This window comes from Carcharhinus amblyrhynchos, chromosome 29 (assembly GCF_965287045.1).
Source record: "Carcharhinus amblyrhynchos chromosome 29, sCarAmb.v2.hapA, whole genome shotgun sequence".
Lineage (NCBI taxonomy): Eukaryota > Metazoa > Chordata > Chondrichthyes > Carcharhiniformes > Carcharhinidae > Carcharhinus > Carcharhinus amblyrhynchos.
Window position 1 is genome coordinate 34,955,773 of NC_137352.1, and position 14,154 is coordinate 34,969,926.

The window sequence follows — 14,154 nt, forward strand, 5'->3', positions numbered from 1 at the left end:
CGCAAACACCACACAGACAGTGACCCAAAGCTGGAATTGAACCCGGGTCCCTGGTGCTGTGAGGCAGTAGTGCTAACCACTGTGCCATCCTGCTGCCCTTGTTCCACTCAGAGACTAAAGATCAACAGATCTGCCCAGTCCACCAATCAAAGCGGATGAAGTAAAGTGAAGAGACAATGTCGTTGTATTAGAGCAGTTTAAGAATAAGAAGTTCTTACAAAGTAAGTGGGAAACCGGATTGAAACATTATGCAGTCTATTCCGGCTTTACTAACTATGTACCTGCCACAGAAAGCTGATTTACATGAAGAGAGATCAAAAGGAAGTTAGAAGGCATGCACTCTTATTAGTCAGAATGACAATGCTATTATTGTGGTAGTGGTTCACTCCAACAACTTCCAACATGCACAGTGCCAGGCTCACAGTACTACTGAATTCAAACTCACATTACAAATCTTATGCCTCAAGCATACAAAGGGCATCTCCCAGAAACATACACAGAAAACAGGAGCAAGAGTAGGCCATTCAGCCCTTCGAGCCTACTCCACTATTCATTATCATAATGGCCTGTCACAAATTCAGTATCCTGATCCTGCCTTCCCCCCCCGCATATCCCTTGATCCCTTTAGCCCCAAGATTTATAGAATCCCTGCAGCGCTGACTGGCCTCCTTCTGCGCTGCAGGAATTCTATGATGCTATAGTGTATTAATCAAAATTACTGATTTAAGATGGTCATCTGTCACAAACATATGAGTGAATAGGAAGTGAGTCTTAATTAGGATGTAGTTAATGAATCAATAATCAAAACAGTAAGTCTGGATTTTTATTGAAAGTTTGTTAAGTTTAATTAGCATAGTTCATACATTGGTGTGAGAAAGCCAGTTTCAGATAAACTGTGCTAAGCCACTATGTCCTGTGATTTAAAAGAATTGGGCTTTATGAGATACCTATTAAAACTTTATGAATAGAGAGTATTTCAAGATAATCCTGATGTATTCTTGCCTGAAATAATAAGGCTAGTTATTGGCATGGTGGCACAGTGGTTAGCACTGCTGCCTCACAGCTCCAGGTACCAGTTCAATTCCTGACTTGGGTCACTGTCTGTGTGGAGTTTGCACATTCTCCCTGAGTCTGCATGGGCTTCTTCTGGGTGCTCTGATTTCCTCCCACAGTCTGAAGATGTGCGGGTTAGGTGCATTGGCCAGGGTAAAACCATCCCTTAGTATCCCAGAATGCATAAGTTAGCAGGATTAGTGGGGTAAAAAGGTGGGGTTCGGGAGATAGGGCCTAAGTGGGATTGTTGTCAGTACAGACTCGATGCACCAAATGGCCTCCTTCTGCACTGTAGGGATTCTGTGTTTCTATGTATGTGATTGAGAATCAATTAAATTAACCTAGTCATGCCAAGAACTAATTATTACATTGAAAAAGACTGACTCACCTCAGAGTAATGGTCACTCAGGAGTTAAAAGCACTGCTTTTGCAAGGCTTCTTTGCTCACCAAGTATTGGGGATACCTGAGGCAAGAATTTTCAAGTGTAGTTGTGTCAAAGGGTTTTGCTTCAAAATTGATCACCTAACGAAGTTGTAAGAAGTCATTCCCTTAAAGTTATTAAGTATACCTTTTTTCTTCAATAAAGTTCTTTAAATTTACTATCCAAAGAGTCCAGCTTTTACTTGAATTGGGTAATTCTTATACAAATCTAAGTAAATTTCCAGCAGGTTTTGGTGGTTGAAATCAATTAAGTTGCAGAAAAGAAGACAACAACAGAAAAACACAGCAAACCACATGTGTGCAGTAAGATGGTTAAGTTATGAGGCCAGGTTGCACAGACTAGATTTATGTTTTATTGAGAATAGATTATTAAGCATAATGTAATTGAAGTGATTAAGATAATCAAAGGAGTTGAGAGTGCAGATGGAGACATGGAGGCATAACCTTAAAATTAGAAGTCAGTCATTCAGTGGTGATGTCCAGGAATTCCTTTCCACACAAACACAATGGATATCTGGAACTGTCTTCTCCAAAAATCTGTTAGACTGATGTTCAATAGAAAATTTTAAAATGGAGCATTGTTAGATTCAAATAAAAGGAAAGAGTTGGCTTAAGGAGTTGAATAGCCACCTCCTATTCCATATTAATGTAAATGGTAGGAAGAGAACATTGCCATCACTGCACATTGTCTGTGCGCGCTGTTCGGTGAATCATGACGTACAGAAATCTAATGTATCAATTCACATAACCTTCACGACGTCCAATACATTGCCAAATGTTTCTTCAAAATCAGTTCCCTCTTAACAGGATGTGTCAAACTGAGATCACAGGGTAAATTGCACCCTCACACGTGAGATCAATAGGTTTATAAATTGGGCCAGTTTGAGACTGGAGGCTGTACAAGTAGTTTGAATGAAGGAAAGGCGCTTTCAGTAACTGTAACCAACTGGCTGATCAACAGTGAATGTTGTCAGGTTGAAGATCAGAACCAGTTTACTTTGTGAAGGGAATATAACAATGGAAATGTTATCAATCACCAGCAGAGGAATGCTGACATACGAAGCTGTAACATGTTTCTGTTGTATCATAATTTGTAAATGTTATAATGAACAATATGAACAGTTTAACATCCTAGTAATATTGGTGTTTCCTGAGTGAAGTCATTCAATTTAATGCTGTAATTATGTTCCCATTGTGTTACTCAGAAGTAGTCCGAGACCCAAAGTCTGATTACTTATTACTGGGTCCCACTCATGGGTCTACCTCTGATATCTCTCACTGATTGGCAGCTTTTGAGTTTGGTGTTCACTCTGTGTTTTGTAAATGTTGCTGTGCTGTTGAAATGTGTCTCTCAGCAGTGAGCTAAAGCTATCACAGGCTAGCCCCAGTAAAACTTAGCCTGCATTAAAATTATCCTTAGAAGATAATTTGCAATTAGAGCAGGTGCTGGAAATTATTCCACAACTGATTCTGAGCTGGGAAAGATTCAGGAAGTGGGAGCTCTCTTCTGAATTCTCTGCCCATTGAAGTGGTGGAGGCTACCTCACTGAATACAGGTAGATAGGTTTTTGATAGACAAGGGAATTTAGGGTTATGGGGAGAAAGCGGGAAAGTGGAACTGATACACTTCAGATCAGCCATGATCTTGTTGAATGGCGGGGCAGGCTCTAAGGGATAGATGGCCTACTCCTGCTCCTATTTCTTATGTTCTTAACCATGGAGATCCAAGGATCTGGATGCAGTACCACAAAGGTTTGAAAACCTCACATCAGTCAGATCAGTCCATGTATCTTCAAATTCCATATCCCACCAGCTGCAACATGAATTTTCAAATCACCTTACCACCTGTTGTATTTTTACATTATTTGTAAAGGAACTAAATATTATGTGAATATGTCTTGAAGTGCCACATTCACTGTTGTACTCAAGTCATATGCCATATAACAATTCACTATTAACAGTTCGCCAAGTCTATTGAGCTTTATTAGCCACATCAATGAAGCTCCATCATTTTGAGTCTGAAATGTGAATATTTCTAACTTATGGGAACCAGAGGACATATAACAAAGTAGCATGTCGTTTGTGAGTAAAAACCCAAGCATTTTAAATAACTTTAATGCTCAATTAGATTGAAAAATCAACCTGAATCAGTGCCAGAGAGAAAAACTGAGTGAATTGCATAAAACTGCAACAAAAAGCAGTCAGTTCCATCCCATGATCAATTGGGAGGCTGATGTTGTGGAGGTATTCAAGAGTTTTTAAAATGAGCCACAGGTGAACTATCAGTAGCTTTCTGAAAGGCAATAATAAAGAGGAAATGGCAAGCCTGCGTACATGCTGTTGTAGGCAGGCTTGTGAGCAAGGGCTAAAGATTTGGTTAATGGCTGGGAACTGTATAAAGATGACAAAGTCTTTCAAAAATTCAGCACACATCTCTAGCCAAAATCAAAGCATCAGATCTGCTGATATGAATGTCAAGGCTCATGGCAGGAATCAGGCCAACCTGTTGATAATTTCAAAATTAAAAAATGCAGCCAGAAAATGTAAATGTAAGGACTCAGATGAATGATTGCCCATTTGGGGCTTTGTACATCCTCAAGTACAAAAAGAATTGCTTGGAAAGGACAAGCTGATAAGTATTGCCAGCTGTGGACAGTGCCCAAGCACATTAAGGCACAGTAGACAGATGAAGTTGTTAACTGCCCAGCATGACCAGGTTTCAAGAGAGGCAGCACGGTTGATGCAACAAAAGAATGTACGCCAGACATTCCCATTTTATCAGACTTCTTATTTGGCATCCACTATTGGATGAGCAGAAATGTCTCCCAATTAAATGTTAGGAAGCCTGAAGCCATATTCTTTGGTCTGTGATACATCCCATTCCCTGGAAATGGTTCAAAACTGAACCAGAGAATCTCTGTGATGTTTTATCCTAAAGTGAGGGAAAAAATGAGCAAGTGATGTGGGCAACCACATGAATTCAAAGATAGAAGGAAATGTGTCAAATATGAACAATAACGCAGGGCAAAATTAATAGTTACATGGACAAATGTAGGTAAATTAAGGAAAGCCTGTGTGGATTTCTTACAGGAAAGTTATATTTCACTAACGGAGAAGGTTGGTATGTGCAATGCTGTTGATGGATACAAGACTTTGATAATGTGCCACACAATAGACTTATGAGTTATAGCTCATGGAATGACAGTAGCAACATGGATAGAAAATTGGCTATGTGACAGGTGTTATGGACCTTAGAAGTATTTGTGGGTAGTAGAAATAAGTTTTAGCTTTTAGTTTAATTTATATTCTTTATTTACTTAAAAAAAGTGAAATCTAGGCTTAGTTTTATTTTAGAATGGAGACGGCAAGTGTGGAACTGTTGGCATTTTTCATGAGGTTTTACAACTCTTGAAGGGAACTTAGAAAATGTAGAGATAAAACTGGACATACAAGCAGATTCCTAAGAAAAATAGTTCCAGGAGTCTTAGATAAGTTACTCTGAAGTTAAAGTAAGTGAATGTCGAGTGAGTTCTGGATCTCAAGGGAGATGCCAAGTTGTCAGCAGTGTGCAGGAAGGTAAAGGAGGTAGTGTAGCTCTGATATTTAAGGATGACATCAGGCCAGTAGTGAGAGATGATATAGGTTCTATGGAAAAAAAGGTTGAATCCATTTGGGTGGGAATTAGAAATAGTAAGGAGAAAATGTCACTGATAGGCTAGCCTATAGGCCAACAAATAATGACATCTGTGGGGCAAGAAATAAACAAAGAAATAACTGATGCATGTAAAAATGGTACAGCAATTATCATGGGGGATTTTAATCTACATATCAATTGGTCAAAGCAGCCTTGAGGAGGAGTTCATAGAATGTATCCACAATAGCTTCCTGGAACAGAATGTAATGGAACCGACAAGGGAGCAAGCTATCCTAGATCTGGTCTTGTGTAATGAGACAGGAATAATTAATGATCTTACCGTTAGGGATCCTCTTGGAAGAAGCGATCACAGTATGGTTGAATTTAAAATATAGATGGAGTGTGAGAAGGTAAAATCCAATATCTTGTCCTTAAACAAAGGAGACTATAAAGGGATGAGAGAGTAATTGGCTAAGGTAGGCTGGGAGCAAAAACTTTATGATGGGATAATTGAGGAACAGTGGAGGACTTTCAAAGCAATCTAGGGCCCGGAAAGTATGGGCCTAGAGTAATGGATATTAGTTGATATTAAGCATCTTCCAAAAGGTTTAATTTGAAAGTGAGGAGAGCTGAAAGCCGTGGTGTGCTCCTTCTGTTCCATGTGGGAAGCCAGGAACCTTTCCATTGGCCAGAACCAGCATGTATGCAGGAATTGTCTCCATCTGAAGCTCCTGAAAATTCTGATTTCAGAGGTGGAGCGATATCTGGGGACACTATGGAGCATCCACAAGGTGGAGAGAATCATGGATAACACGTTGGCGATCAGTGAGTAGTGATGTGCCTCAGGGATCAGTGTTGGGACCGCGATTGTTTATGATTTACATAGATGATTTGGAGTTGGGGACCAAGTATAATGTGTTAAAATTCACAGATGACACTAAGATGAGTGGCAGAGCAAAGTGTGCAGAGGACGCAGAAAAAGTCTGCAATGGGATATAGAATAGTTACGTGGGCAAGAGTCTGGCAGATGGAGTACAATGTTGGTAAGTGTGAGGTCATCTATTTTGGTAGGAATAACAGCAAAATGGACTATTATTTAAATGATAAAAAATTACAGCATGCTGCTGTACAGAGGGACCTGGGTGTCCTTGTGCAAGAATCACAAGGAATTGGTTTGCAGGTGCAGCAGGTAATTAAGAAGGCAAATGGAATTTTATCCTTTATTGTGAGAGGGATGGAGTTTAAAAACAGCAAAGTTAATTTGCGCCTATATAAGGTGCAGGTTAGGCCACATTTGGAATACTGTGTACAATTTTGGTCTCCTTACTTGAGAAAGGATATACTGGCACTGGAGGGGGTGCAGAGGAGACTCACTAGGTTGATTCCGGAGTTGAGAAGGTTGGCTTATGAGGAGAGGTTGAGTAGACTGGGACTATACGCATTGGAATTCAGAAGAATGATGGGAGATCTGATAGAAATATATAAGATTATGAAGGGAATAGATAAGGTAGAAGCAGGGAAGTTGTTTCCACTGGCGGGTGAAACCAGAACTAGGGGGCATGGCCTCAAAATAAGAGGAAGCAGATTTAGGACTGAGTTGAGGAGGAACTTCTTCACACAAAGGGTTGTGAATCTGTGGAATTCCCTGCCCAGTGAAGCAGTTGAGACTACTTCATTGAATGTTTTTAAGGCAAGGAAAGATAAATTTTTGAACAGTAAAGGAATTAAGGGTTGTGGTGAGCAGGCAGGTAAGTGGAGCTGAGTCCACAAAAAGATCAGCCATGATCTTATTAAATGGTGGAGCAGGCTCAAGGGGCCAGATGACCCACTCCTGTTCCTAGTTCTTATGTTCTTATGTATAGAGTGCTGGTCGTGTCCGAGCAGGAAGGGAATGGGTGACCATCAGGCAGAGTAAGGCAGGCAGTGCAGGATTTTTCTGTGGCTATTCCCTGCAAAACAAGATATACCATTTTGTATACTATTAAGGGGAATGGCCTCTCAGGGGAAACCAGCAGCAGGCAAATTTGTTGCACCACAGTTGCAAAGGGGAGGAATAAAAATTTTTGGAATGCAATAGTTATAGGGGATTCAGTTATAAGATAGATGTTTCTGTGGCTGCAAATGAGATCCTAGGGTGGCATGTTGCCTCCTTGGTGCTCGAGTCAAGGATCCCAAAAGAGAAAATGCTTTGTCAAAACTTTGACAAAGGATCACCTGGACTCAAAACATCAGCTCTTTTCTCTCCTTACAGATGCTGCCAGACCTGCTGACATTTTCCAGCATTTTCTCTTTTGGTTTCCGATTCCAGCATCTGCAGTAATTTGCTTTTACCTAGGGTCAAGGATGACTCAGAGTGGTTACAGAACATTCTGAAGAAGGGCCAACAGCCAGCGGTTGTGTTACACATTGGTACAAACAACCTTTTCTATGTTTCTATAGCCTTTTTTCTATGTTTCTATAGCCTAGGTTCAGCACAACTTTGTGGGCCGAAGGGCCTATATTGTGCTGTGGTTCTATGTTTCTTTCTATAGGTGAAAAAAGGGATGAGGTCCTAAAAACAGAATATAGAGAATTAGGAAGTAAGTTGAAAAGTAAGACCTCAAAGGTGTTAATCTCAAGATTACTACCAGTGGCATGTGCTAGAACAGAGTAGAAACCACAGGATACATAGGATAAATACATCGCTGAAGAGATGGTGTAAAGGGAAGGGTTTTAGATTCCTGGCACATTGAGACCGGTTCTGGGGGAGGTGGGACCTATACAACCTGGGCAGGACCAGGACTGATGTCTTTGGAAGAGTATTTGCTCAAGTGGTTAGGCAAGATTTAAACTAAAAGAGCAGAGGGATGAGAAGCTATTCAAGGATTCAAAGGAGGGGGATTCAAGGACAAGAATAAAGGACAAGAAAGAGGAGTAAGAAAAATGATACACATGAGAAATCAGGGGCCAGATACAAACAGGGCCTCAGTGAAAAATAGTGGGAATGAGACAAATAAAGTTAAAAAAAAAAGGCCTTAAGGGATTTGTGCCTTAATGTGTGGTGCATTCACAATAAAGTGGATGAATTAATCATGCAAATAGATATAAATGGGTATGAAAAATTTGGGATTATGGACACATGGCTGCAGAGATGGGATGGGAAATGAAGGATGGGAAATGAAGACCTGGGGGTTTTCAGTATTTAGGAAAGACAGACAAAAATGAAAGGCAGTGGAGTTGCGTTGCTGGTTAAAGAGGAAATTAACATTATACTCAGGAAGAATATTAGCTCCTACAATGTGAAATTTGTATGGGTAGTGCTGAAAAATATTAAGGGGCAGAAAATGTTCATGGGAGTTTGTTTACAGACTCCCAAACTGTAATGGTGATATTAGGAATGACATTAAACAAGAAATTGGAGATGCATGTGCTAAAGGACATCTGTAGGACATCTATGGGTGATTTTAATCTGCATATAGATCGCTCCAATGAAACTGTTCATAATTCTTTTGAGGAGGAATTTGTGAAGTGTACATGGGATTGTTTTCTGAACCAATATGTTGAGGAACGAACTAAAGAACAGGTCAGCTATCAAGAAGCTTTTGCAAAACGGGATCTGTTGGAATTGTGGAAAGCTGGCTGGTTGGACTCAGAGCTAGCACAAAGGGCGATGGTGGTGATTGTTGGAAATCAATGATCTCTTTCCAGGAATCAATGTGAGATCTTTGAGGTGTCTCACAATTGGCTGCCGTAGCTGCTTCAAGCTTGCCACGGATGCTTTGTCCAAAATAGTCAACACCTTCATTCACTTCTGAACCAACAAAGCCAGCCAGGTGGAGTGAGCCAGAAGCTTCACAGCAATTGCAGGATTTATTAACATCCAAGAAGCCATTGACTACATGCATATACCCACTGTCCCAGGTGACCATAGGCTGCTGTCTCCCTCAAAGGAACTGATGGTGATTTAATCTGAGGATTGTCACAACTCAGGTAAGGGGCAAGGTTGAGAAGGGCGGGCCTTAGCTGGTAAGGGAATTGAACCCGCGTTGTTTGCATAGCTCTGCATCAGTAGCCTGCTGTCCTGCCAGTTGCAAGGCAATATCACCTCCAATACAGGAGAATCTAACATTTTTTCCTTGGCATTCAAAGGCAATAATGTTGCTGAAACTCTTACCATTATCATGGGAGTTACCATTCACCAGACACTTTGCCGGTTCAGCCATAGAAATACTGTGGTGACAAGAGTAGGTCAGATACTGGGAATTCTGTGGTAACTCACCAACTAACCTCACCAAAGCCTGTCCGCCACATACAAGGCACAAGTTTGGATTGTGTTGGAATTCTCCCAGACTTGCCTGAGTGACTGCACATTCAAGAGGCTCAACATCATCCAGATAAAAGCAGCCTGCTTAATAGGTAATCCATCCATTCATTCATAGGCATTCACTCTCTCCACCACTGTTGCACAGGGGGAGCAGGGTATACCATCTTGAAGATGCATTGCAGCAACTCACTAAGGTTACTCTGACAGCACCTTCCAAACTGCAATCTTCATCACCTATAACCACAAGAGGACTTTGAACTATATTGCTGGTTTGTCCTATCACTGGGTGAAAATCCTGGAACTCCCCAACAGCACTGTAGATGTGTCTGCATCACATGGGATCCAGAGGTTCAAGAAGGAGCTCACTAGCATTTTCTCAAGGAAAATTAGAATTGGAAATAAATGCTGGTTTAGCCAGTGATGTACAAATAAACATTCAAGTCCCAGCTGCCTCGTACGTAGAGGGACAGGTCCTTTTCCAGCACAAGTTGATTTTGGCATGTGAATGCCCACTGGTGCCAGAATGGGGTTAGTTCCCTCAAGGGCCACCAGTTAGTATTGGTGAGTCCCTCAGGAAATGTATGTGTCATTCCCTCAGGCAACACCTATGCAGCTCTAGGACTTTGGCCTTCAGTTAAAGGCAATTAATTTGGGGGAAACCACCATATGAGACAACCTTGTTCAGGGCCACTGTGCTATGGGTGAATTCCAATTTGGTGAGGAAAGGAGACGGGAAACAAGTTGAAATCGCACACTAGAATCCAAATGAAGGCTACATGGGGTATAGCTGTTGTTGTTGCTGCATGGCCCTTTGTCCTAGCAGATGGTAAGATCCTGGTTGGCCAGCCTGGGTTATGAAATACAGATGGCCTTTGTACATTTGCTCTCTGCAGCCCACATAAGGCTGGGAGGGTGAGATGTCAGGAGCATGTGGACAAGTTCAGTGATTTGAATAGCTTATTCAGTTTATTTGAATAGCAATAGATTGAGAGGGGAATGTGCAATGAGACCTGGATGTCCTCATACACCAGTTGCTAAAAGTAAGCATGCAGGTGCAGCAGGGCAGTGAAGAAGGCAAATGGCATGTTGGTCTTCACTGTGAGAGGAGCAGCGATGTTTGCTGCAATTAAATAGTGCCGTGGCGAGACCACTTTTGGCATATTGTGTACAGTTTGGGTCTCCTTATCTGAGGAAGGGCGTTCTTGCTATGGAGGAAGTGCAGAGAAGGTTTACCAGACTGATTCCTGGGATGGAGGAGAATGTGTCAGAGCAATAGTGGGTCAGTCTAAGGTGCAACTTGGAGATTTGTGCCACCCTACCATTGTGAAATGGAAGGGCTGGAAAATGTAGCCAAGTGGGGAGGTTTCATAAAGGTGAAAGTTTCATCACTGCTCAGCTGGCTCTGTTAAGATCATGATGTACGTATAGTTATCCACAATAAGTTCATAATTGGCATGGGCCTTGTTGAGAACTGAGATGTGGGGAAGGGTGGTGACAGTTGATCTGCTGGCAGTATCCACGTGGCCAAAAATTGGGCAGGAAGGAGATTGGCTAGATTAACCCTCAGAAGGTCAACAGAAGAATAGGTTGAGGATTGAAATTGCTGCTTATAAAGCGCGTGCTGATGGCCAAGAGGATGTTGTGAAAGGTACATCAGAGGCTCATCTAGGAGGGACTCAAGCCTGGATAGCAGCAAGAAATGACAATGTGCACTGAAGGTTTGGGACAGGGAATTGGAAGGGAATCTGAGAAGGCAGAAGTGAAAAGAAGCAAAATGGGGAACAGAGTGGTGGGTTCAAATCTGAAATGGCAGGCAAAATATTCATGCAATTTGACTTAGGGAAAACTGAAGTTAGAAACATGATTCACAGAAACCTGACTAATGGAAAATTAGTGAAATTGAGAGCATATCTGAGGATTTTCCCCTTCAATCCAGCTGCTTTTTTATCAAATGGATCTCAAATGTTGCACACAAAACATTGTGTACCAACTATAATAATTAAATGTTACAAAACAACAAATTACAGACTGTCTGCCACAGGTGCAGGAGTACACTAAATTAACAGCTTTGCTTTCATAAGCAACTCTCCCTCTGGGTTCAATGAGCAAAGCTTGCCTGAATGTCTCGAACACATGGTACACTCTGTCAGTGTGAAACTCACTCTCCCTCTTATTTTTAGGCCACAGCTTTCTCTCTCTCTAAGTGATCTAAAGAATTTTGATCAGATTCCTGTGAATGGAATCAGATCCAGTGAATCTATGGAGTGAATCATCCCAGAGAATCAGTGAACAGACTGCACAGTTTTGATTCAAGCTGTAATGATACAGAAGTGAGAACAATGGAGAATTTACCAACAGGCTTCAGGTAATCCCTGCATATTCAGTTGCTGGTGCACAGCTGGGCTGGAGATCCTGAAGAGACATGGTGAATTTAGGGAAATCTGTGAGCAATCCCTTCCCCAGTCTTTGTGATTCTGGGAGAAACATATCAATATATAAATCAACTCCTCAATCTTATAAACAACAATGTTCTCTGAGGAACTTGACAAACATCCTTGGAAAAGACTTGACCAACCAGCACTCACACGTCTGTTCCAGAGAGAAATGATTCTGTGACAGTGATAGTATCAGATACAAATAGACAGTTTACAATCTGACCATCCTTCCAATTCAGTCAAACACTTTGTATCCTATCCCCCAATCTCAGACTGCACTTCATTAATTATTGCACAAAAAAATCACTCTCACAGCTCAAAGACGAGTTATCATCCTCTTACTACTTTTCCAGCCCCTCCAATATCTCTATATTCTTCACCAAATTTGATCAGTCCCCCAAGTGTGGATGTACCAAACCTAAGAATAGATTTTGTCATTTTCCCTCCAGCCCACCAGTGTAACCCAAAGCTCTGCTTCATTTCTCTATAAAAAGTCTGACAACACCAGGTTTTAGTCCAACCATATGCTCTGTCTGAGGCCAGAACTCTCCATTCACCTGACGAAGAGGGTGTCCCTCGAAAGCTTGTGAGTATATTATCAAATAAATAGGTTGGACTAAAACCTGGTGTTGTCAGACTTTTTACTGTGTTTACGCCAGTCCAACGCCGGCATACCCACATCATCATTTCTCTATAGCATCCTCACACTGCCATTTTTAAACACACATTTCTTCAGGAAGGAGGAATTCCTTCAGCCAGTGGGTGGTGAATCTCTGGAATTCATTGTTACAGAAGGCTGAGGAAGTCAAGTCATGGAGTGTATTTAAGACAGAGATAGATAGGTTCTTGATTGGTAAGGGGATCAAAGGTTACAGGGAAAAAGCAGGAGAATGGGGTTGAGAATTTTATCATGCATGATCAAATGGTGGAGCAGACTTGATGGGCTCTAATGGTCTAATGCATCAAGGAAACCTCTTTTCTCATCTTTTTTTAAGCAAATATCTTGCTACAATATTAGCATTTCAGGGGAAACCCAGTTCCATGTACAAGACACTCCACTTGTCCAAATTAACCAAATCAAAATAATAGAGGGTTTAGCTGGGGTGGAGGTGGACAAGATGCATGCACTTGTGAGGGAATTCAAAATTAGGGACAATTAGCAGAGCTGGGCCAAGAGGTGGCGGATGGAGTTTGATGCGGAAAAGTGTGAGGTAATTCACTTTGGCAGGAATAACAGATGTGTAGAGTATAGGGCTAACGGTAGGACTCTAAATAGTGTTGATGAACAGAGGGATCTAGGTGTATGTGTACATAGATCCCTGAAAGTTGGGAATCAAGTAGATAAGGTTGTTAGGAAGGCATACGGTGTCTTGGCATTTATTGGTAGGGGGATTGAATTTAGGAGCCGCAGCGTCATGTTGCAACTGTACAAAACTCTGGTGCGGCCGCACTTGGAGTATTGTGTGCAGTTCTGGTCCCCACATTATAGGAAGGATGTGGAGGCATTGGAGAGGGTGCAGAGGAGGTTTACCAGGATGTTGCCTGGTATAGAGGGGAGGTCCTATGAGGAGAGACTGAGGGATTTGAGGTTGTTTTCGTTAGAAAGAAGGCGGCTAAGAGGGGACCTTATTGAAACATATAAGATGATTAGAGGTTTAGATAGGGTGGACAGTGATAGTCTTTTTCCTCGGATGGAGAAAGCTAGCACGAGGGGGCATAGCTTTAAATTAAGGGGTGGTAGTTATAGGACGGATGTCAGAGGTAGGTTCTTTACCCAGAGGGTGGTGAGGGATTGGAATGCCCTGCCTGCTGCAGTTGTAAACGCGCCTAGTTTGGGGGCGTTTAAGAGATCCGTGGATAGGTTTATGGATGGAAAGGGATTGTTTTAGGTTAGAGGGTCATTGCTTTTTAATTGGTCGGCGTAACATCGTGGGCCGAAGGGCCTGTTTTGTGCTGTAATGTTCTATGTTCTATAATATAAGACAATCAGCCTTTGTGAAAGGAGTTTCAAATGGTCTTCCACAGGGATCAGTGTTGGGACTCATGCTGTTTGTTATATTAATGATTTGGACGTGAACACGGGGGGCACAATTGGGAAATTTGCAAATACCACAAAGATTGGCCGAGTAGTGGAGAGGACAGATATAATCTATAAAATGATGTTGATGGATTGGTGGCATGGGCGGTAAAGTGGCAGATGGATTTTAACACAGAGTAGTTTGAAGTAATGCATGTAGAGAGGTTAAAGTTAAAGGGAACACAAAATAAATGGGAATATACAAAGAAA

General features: G+C 41.6%; 1 protein-coding gene across 2 annotated transcripts in view; it reads left to right on the top strand.

The window, feature by feature from the left end:
- The window catches only part of siae (sialic acid acetylesterase), a 110,932-nt gene that overhangs the window by 94,626 nt on the left and 2,152 nt on the right, over positions 1-14,154 (top strand). Inside the window, exon 11 of one of the 2 annotated variants that reach the window (XR_013889643.1) lies at positions 11,613-11,797. The gene's annotated coding sequence lies outside the window, so the exon portion shown is untranslated. Of the gene's footprint in view, positions 1-11,612; positions 12,252-14,154 lie in introns of those variants that run through there. The other variant, XR_013889642.1, reaches the window with a different exon arrangement.